Raw genomic sequence first — 7,500 nt, 5'->3', positions numbered from 1 at the left:
TCCCTATTCTCACCATTCATCCTTCACAGAGGTTATAGTAACACCTCCACTCACGCTACACTCATCAACCAACGCAACAGCTTCACAGAATTCCCTGCTCTCATCTCCCTACTCTCCCTATCTCCCCATTCCCTCTAGACTCGCATGAACCCTTCTCCCCTCTCCATCAACGCTTCTACCTCGTAGACCAATTCTCAACGCCGATTTCTCCCCTCTGACGCATGAGTCAAATTTCCCCTTGCATTCATTGCTCTCCCTTTGCCACACTAAACCTCTCCTCCCCTTCTCTAGCCGCACTGTTCTAACACCTGTCAGAATCTAGTAGTCTGAATGTTTGCAATAAGAGAAAATTGAGAGTAAGTGTGAGCAAGACAAGGTTATGAGAATAAATTGAAATAGTGTGATTGCGGGAATAAATTGATGATTGGAAAATTGAAGTAGTTGATTCATGTATTTGGGAGAAAACATTACTGATAATGGTAATATGATAGAAATGAATCAAAGAATAATTGTAGCAGGAGAGATAATAAGATATAAGCCTATTAGATTTGTATGGAGTGAAACGCTCGTTCTTTACGATTTTCAACTCTACACATGCCAAACAAACATTCACAAGAATAAGTGAAATGTGCCATTCCTTTAATTTGCCATGAATCTTTTATAATATACATAGAAGTTGATCTCTGCGGTCTAAAAAGACAATTGCAGATCTGTATAGTCACAAAGATTTATGGATAATCATGGAATAAGAAGTAGTTCCTTCTCACATATGATAGCAATCCTTTGGCAAAGGCTTATTTCATTAAAGAATGAGACATCCTTCTGTTATGTGAACCTCAACATATAAGAGTGCATTTCAAGTCACTGTAGATATAAAATACACAATTAGACTAATGCATATAGAGTTCAGATATAAAATATTCCAGTAAGAACAGATGGATTTAGTTCCAAAACTCAATGTAGTCTTGAAGAAGGGTCGCGATGTGATCCGAAACTCGTATCGACACCAAACCATAAATGGAAAAAAATAAATATATTTCTGCTGTTATTTCGAAAACTATCTGCAGGACGATCTGTCCGAGGAGAAGCTGTCTTCGATTTTTGGACGTCGTTGATACGTTGTTACGTTGTCTATTCATTATAATATATATATATATATATATATATATATGTATATATGTATATATATATATATATATATATACAGAGAGAGAGAGAGAGAGAGAGAGAGAGAGAGAGAGAGAGAGAGAGTAGCGTATGTATGATCATCAACCGTTACTAGTCCACTACAGAACGAAGGCCTCAGACATGTCCTTCCACTCGCATCTGTTTATGGTCTTTCTCTGCTTGTTTATATCCGCAAATTTTCTTAATTCGTTAACCCATCGTCTTCTCGTCCTTTCGTTGTTGCTTTTGCAATCTCCAGGAACCCATTCTGTTATTCTTAATGTCCATCTAATATCAGTCATTCTCATTATATGGTCTTGCCACATCCTATTTTTTCTTTCTTAAATGTTCTTAAAATATCCTTAAGGCCTACTTTAGTTTGCTCTCGTATCCATGTTGCTCCCTTTTCTGTCTCTTAGTGTTATTCCCATCATTATTCTTTCCATAGCTCTTTGACTTGTTACTAGCTTTTGTTCTATCTAAGGCTTATATAGTAAGGGCTTCATATTTCTGATGCATAAGGTAATACTGGTAGGACCACCTGATGAAATACTTTTCGTATTAGAGAAAGTGGCATTTTACTTTTCATAGTATTTCCCTCTATTCTTTTCCACCCTTAACCATATCTTGTCTTAAAACTACGCCATAAGCGATGCTATAATAAATAGCTAAATACGCGTTAAATGTATGGAAAAACCTTTCAATAATTTTTGCTTACTGAAATTATTTCAAATGTTAATAAAACTGCGGTATAAAATATGTAACACGAAGTATTCGCTTAGGGCAGTTCGTCTTTTGATAGGGAAAGGGTATAATAGTTTAAATGCAAAGTAGGATTAAGACTAATGCCATTTTCTAAGGGCACCACCCTTCTTAATGTTTCATGAGACTAATAAGAAATTTTCATTCTGTACACAATAGGCAAGTAACCTTTCGTTATCGATGTCGATTGATCGTAAATCCTTTAATAGTTGTTCATACATAACTCAAAACCAGTATGCTACTTATGCCAATGGCCGTCATTTTCTAATAAATCGTTTACAATAAAAACAAATTTCTGTCTCCTTTAGAATATAGGTATTTATGTTGAGTGGTTATCTGGCAATTTCTTTCTAAAATCCAGGTTCCAGGTTCCTCGTTCTCTCTACTCGACACTATAATTGTGGGAACACTACTAAATACGCATTAGATACAGAACACTGCAATCTTCAGAAAATTCATCGTCATTAGTTACCTTCTACACAGGCAGCACAGATTGCGTAACTTTCACGGGCTGTCTAGTGCATCGGGCAACATCTTTAGTTGGTGTTTCTAAAGTCTCCAATTCTATGCTATTGCTCCTAAATTTTCTTAATTCATTACAGCTTAACATACGCTTAGTTTTATCATCTGTATCACTATCATTATCAATATTATCATTACTTGCCAGGCTACAACCCTGGTTGGAAAAGCAGGACGCTACAAGCCCAGGGGCTCCAACAGGGAAAATAGCTCAGTGAGGAAAGGAAACAAGGACAAATAAAGGTAATTGTTTACAACACCACGCTCTTCCATTTACTCCAATATAATACAATCCTGCAGTTCTCATCTTCTTGCACAGTAATTAGGTGGTTATTTAAATTCTGGGAAAGCAATAATTAGCAAGATATGTTGAGGAAGGGGGGAAGGGGTTATAAAAAGAAAGTAGCTCGGTTTTCTCACTAAACTACTTGGAACTGACATGTCAACATAGTCAACCAAACAGAATTCGTGATGCCAGCTTACATAAACAGAAGTTCGTGATGCCAGTGTACATTTGATATACTGTATATTCAAAATATACTTAATCAAAAATTAAGTGATTACTCAAAAGTGTCACTATTTGTAAATTGCATATTTTATGGACACTTTTGAGTAATTAATCCATTTTTAATTAAATATATTTTGAATATACAGTATATCAAATGTACGCTGGCATCACAAAACTTCTGTTTATGTACGCTGGCATCACGAATTCTGTTTTGTTGATGATGTTGACATGTCAGTTCCAAGTCGTTTACGGCCCTCAACCAGTACGGCCCCAGTCACTTCGGCCTCTGACCCTGGTCACTACGGCCCCCAACATGAGTCACTACGGTACCCACCCCTAGTCACTTCAGCCAACTCAGACCAACCACCCTAGTCACTTCGGCCGTCATTAGAAAAAGTATTTTTTTAATGAAAATTGGTTATTCATTGGTGACTTTGCATTAATATGAAATAAAAGAATTTATATATATATATATATATATATATGTGTGTGTGTGTGTGTGTGTGTGTATAATTATTTCATTGTAAGGTTAAACAGTAAAACATGTTGATAGAAAGAAAAATATATTTTATTAAAAAAAATAGCAATACAACCAGAATGTATGGTTCATACAAACTGTACAAATTGTCAGTCGCGCTACACAAATAAGGGATTCTGATATACGGTATACATATATTTAGATTTAAAACTTATGATCTACAATCTAATGTATAGTATGTTTAAAAATTAAGATATAATATATAAAACAGCATTTATTTGGAAGGTCCATTTGTACATAACTTTAGAACATGCTTTTAAGAGGTGATTGGTGGTAATGTTCGTGGTCTTCATACCGTTTCCATAAGGCAAATATTTTGCCTTGCACTGTTCTAAACTGACGGCGCTGGCGACGTGTGTGTTTACCATCCTTGACAAGACGGACCCTCTGCAGTCACATTTTTGGCTTCGTTGTACAATAATGGTACTAAAACATAAAATGGAATATGAGAGCTGCCTGCCATACCATTCAACTTTCTGTGGTATCCCTCTACGTCATTGTTGGTACGGATACTCTGGCCGAATACAGTCCAGTCACTGGCGCCCAGAATCCACTGATCCAAGTTTCTTTATATATAATCCATTAAATTTTTTAAGTGGTCCAGGAGGCACTCGTAACTCAAACTGTTCAAATGTTGATTTTATGTGTTCCTCAGGGAGGAATGGAAGTGCCATGAGCTGCCTTATAAAATCCTTAGTTGGGCGATAATTCATGTATGGTGCAGCCAGTCCTATTTCTTAGATTTTTCTCCAAATGGCTTTGATTCCAATGGAACGAGCATCCTTGCATTTTTTATCATTGGGAGTCATGTCCTAACAGCCGACCAATACAGCAATTTCAAAATCTAAAACCAATTTCTCTACTTTACATTCCTGTAGTAAGTCTAAAATAACCTTAAAAACTTTCCTATAATCATTCTTTCTCTTCCCCGACATGAGGGTAAAATACTAAAGGTACTTGTTTTATATTTCTTCTATTCCTTTCACGAATGCATGGATGCCAAATAATTGATAGAATGGCTTGCGCACTACACGAAACGTAGCATCCACGTACCACGTCCTTGCATTCTTTAGTAAAGCAAGTTGTTCAGAAGTAGCGAATATTCAGTGTCGGCCACCAGTTAGAGTAATATCCTTCTGAAGGAACTCTTTTGGGATGTAATTGTCATCCAATTCAAAGTTCAAATTATCTGGTTCATCAGGTCTGCCACTCTGTCTAAGACGATTTTATATAATACCGTGCTATGTTAACTGTATTTAAACAGACTGCATCATCCCCTTCTGTGGCAGTTATCGCTCGATCCAAGGAGGGCCAGGCAACGGCTGTTGATGACTCAGCAGATAGACTTATAAGCTCCCTTAGTTCACAAGGATGGTGAGGTTGCAGGTGACCAAAGAAACTAACGAGTTTGAGCATGACTCGAACCCCAGGTCAGGGGACGTTACCACATCTGCCACCACAGCCCGAATATGTTCTTAATCTATACGAGATAGAGTTTTTAGAACAATAGTTGTAATGAGACTTTTTTGTTATGATGCAAATACAACTACTTTTGAAATTATTAATCTTTTAAAGCTTTTGGTAAGAATAGTCAAGCGAGAGAACCTTTTGTTATTATAGATGACACAAAAATACAATTATTTTTCAAACGTAATTTGAGTTTGGGAAGAATATTCATAGGTGACCATTTTTTGGTATAGATAATAAAAAGAGAAAAAAAAAAATACTTCGTTTTAAAGGATAATTTTTTTTTTCAGAGTTTACGAAGAATATTCATAGGGGGGCGCCGCCCTTTTTTGTTATAGATAATACAAAATACAATAAGCGTTGACATGGAATTTAATTTTTCAAAGAGTTTGCGAAGAGTAGTCCCCGTAAAAAACTTTTTTGTTATATATAATACAAAACACAATTAGTTTTTTAAACGTAATTTAATTTTTCAAACGGTTTAAGAAGGAATGTGAGGGTGACATTTATATATATATATATATATATATATTATATATATATAAAACACAGTTTTCTTTTAAATATCATTTAATTTTTTAAAGCCTTTGAGATGTTCTCATATTTCTTTCATTAGGAAAACCCTGGTGGAAAGAGACAATCGTCTACATGTTGTTTCTTAGTTATGGGACCTTTTCAAATATTATATCAATTTGACTGAAAGCTGCTCCAAGATAGGTACAACAATACTTTACTTGACTTTGATGGCTGTTTTTCCGGTCCCATACAGCTGGGGAACCCCACTCTCTACACGACCTCCACTGTCGTTTTACCTCGTTCGTTCAGAGTATTTAACATTTCATATAATATTGTTCATTGACTGTTAAATCATCTTTGTCAAAAGACTCATGAAATAAGAAAGTCTTCAGTTTCCTCTTGAAAGCCTTAATGTCTTCAATCATTCGAATGTTTCATGTGAGCTTATTATATAGTCTAGGGGCCGCATATTTGAAGGCTCTGGAGCCTAATGTAGACATAAATCTAGGTTTCCAACAGTTTGAAGCCAGCTATAACTATTCTCGTGTCGACGCGCTTTTTTGGCTGCGGCAATGTGTTGCAATTCTTTTAAGTATTTTGGACGCCCGGTTCTGATAACTTAGGTGGGTTATTGTACATATTTTAAATTAAATTCTCGCTTTAATCGTCAGCCAGTGTAAATCGATTAGTATAGGGGTGATCTTTTCTCTAGGTGGGACACCTTTTATCAGTCTTGCTCCTCTGTTTATTATGTTTTGTAATTTCTTAAGTTGCTCTTTTTGGTAAATTGTAGTAGATAGAGTTGCAGTAGTCAATCCTGGTAATAACACAGTTTATCACAAGTTTCTTTACAGAATTTTCGTCCAGGTACTTTTTTATAAACACAATATTTCTTAGATGATAACCAGCAGTTTTTTATTACATTGTTTATTTTGGCATTTAGAGACAGGTTACAGTCAAGAAATACACCTAGATCTCGAGTTTTACAAAAACATTGTGAAAGTCCAGCGAAAATTACCACTATAAAAATATCCTTTTTCATTATTAAATCAATTGTTAGTCCATCTTTCTTCTTGTTAAGGGTAAAAAGCGACTCTAGCTATGGTCAACAGCTCTTCTAGGAGAAGGACACTCCAAAATCAAACCATTTTATCTAGTTTTTGGTAGTGCCGCAGCTTTTTTATTACTAGCCAAGCTACAACCCTAGTTGGAAAAAGCGAGATGCTATAAATCCCAAGGGCTCCAATAGGGGAAAAATAGCGTAGCGAGGGAAAGGAAATAACTAAATAAATATTTTTTTTTTTCTAATTCTACAGTAGCATGATTCAGCCTATTCGGTATATTCACAGTTACCGTGCATCCCTTTTCATATTTTGATCTGGTGAGCGTTTGTTAAGTTAGAGATTGCCTATATTGTAAGCCTAACGTTAGAACATAAGCTTATGCTAGTGCAGTTTAACAGGTTAGGCCTAGGTGCGTGTTTGTTAGGCTAATACGCGTGCTCACCCATCAAGAATCTAATTGTTCATTTACATACATCTGCTATCTTATTAACCTGGTAATAACTTTTCTGTTGTAGCCTAAAGTACAGTAAATGGTCTTATTCTGTTCATTTTGTTTATGTATCGCCCTTGATGACCTTCTGTGGACTGCACGCAACAGGCGGGATTTCTTGCTGTTATTAAGATGTCAACATGAAATATTAATATAGGCGTAATCTATAAGTCAATAAAACAACGATCTATGGATACATTAGTTTTATACCATCGAGCATGATACATTTTGCTAAATTTAATTTTTGAAAGAACCTTATATATTACAAATATATATATATATAATATATATTATATATATACCTATCGACGAGTCTAGATTTGCTGGGCGTTGTAAATATAATAAGAGACCAGATGTTCACTGAGTGATTTAATAGAGACCCGGCATTATCCCCTGAGCTCAGAAGATTCTGCTGCCAATGTAATGAATAAGAAGTATCATTGAGGTACTCGATAGGCCATGGTTTTTG

At 35.6% G+C, this 7,500-nt stretch overlaps 1 pseudogene; it reads right to left on the bottom strand.

Moving 5' to 3' along the window:
* Positions 1-3,708: 3,708 nt before the first annotated feature.
* LOC137629294 (uncharacterized) overlaps positions 3,709-7,500 on the bottom strand; it is a 4,851-nt pseudogene continuing 1,059 nt past the window's right edge.

The sequence above is a fragment of the Palaemon carinicauda genome, chromosome 37 (assembly GCF_036898095.1).
Source record: "Palaemon carinicauda isolate YSFRI2023 chromosome 37, ASM3689809v2, whole genome shotgun sequence".
In the NCBI taxonomy this organism is placed as follows: Eukaryota; Metazoa; Arthropoda; class Malacostraca; order Decapoda; family Palaemonidae; genus Palaemon; species Palaemon carinicauda.
The sequence above is the reverse complement of the archived record's forward strand: the minus strand, read 5'-3'. Positions and strand labels throughout refer to the sequence as shown.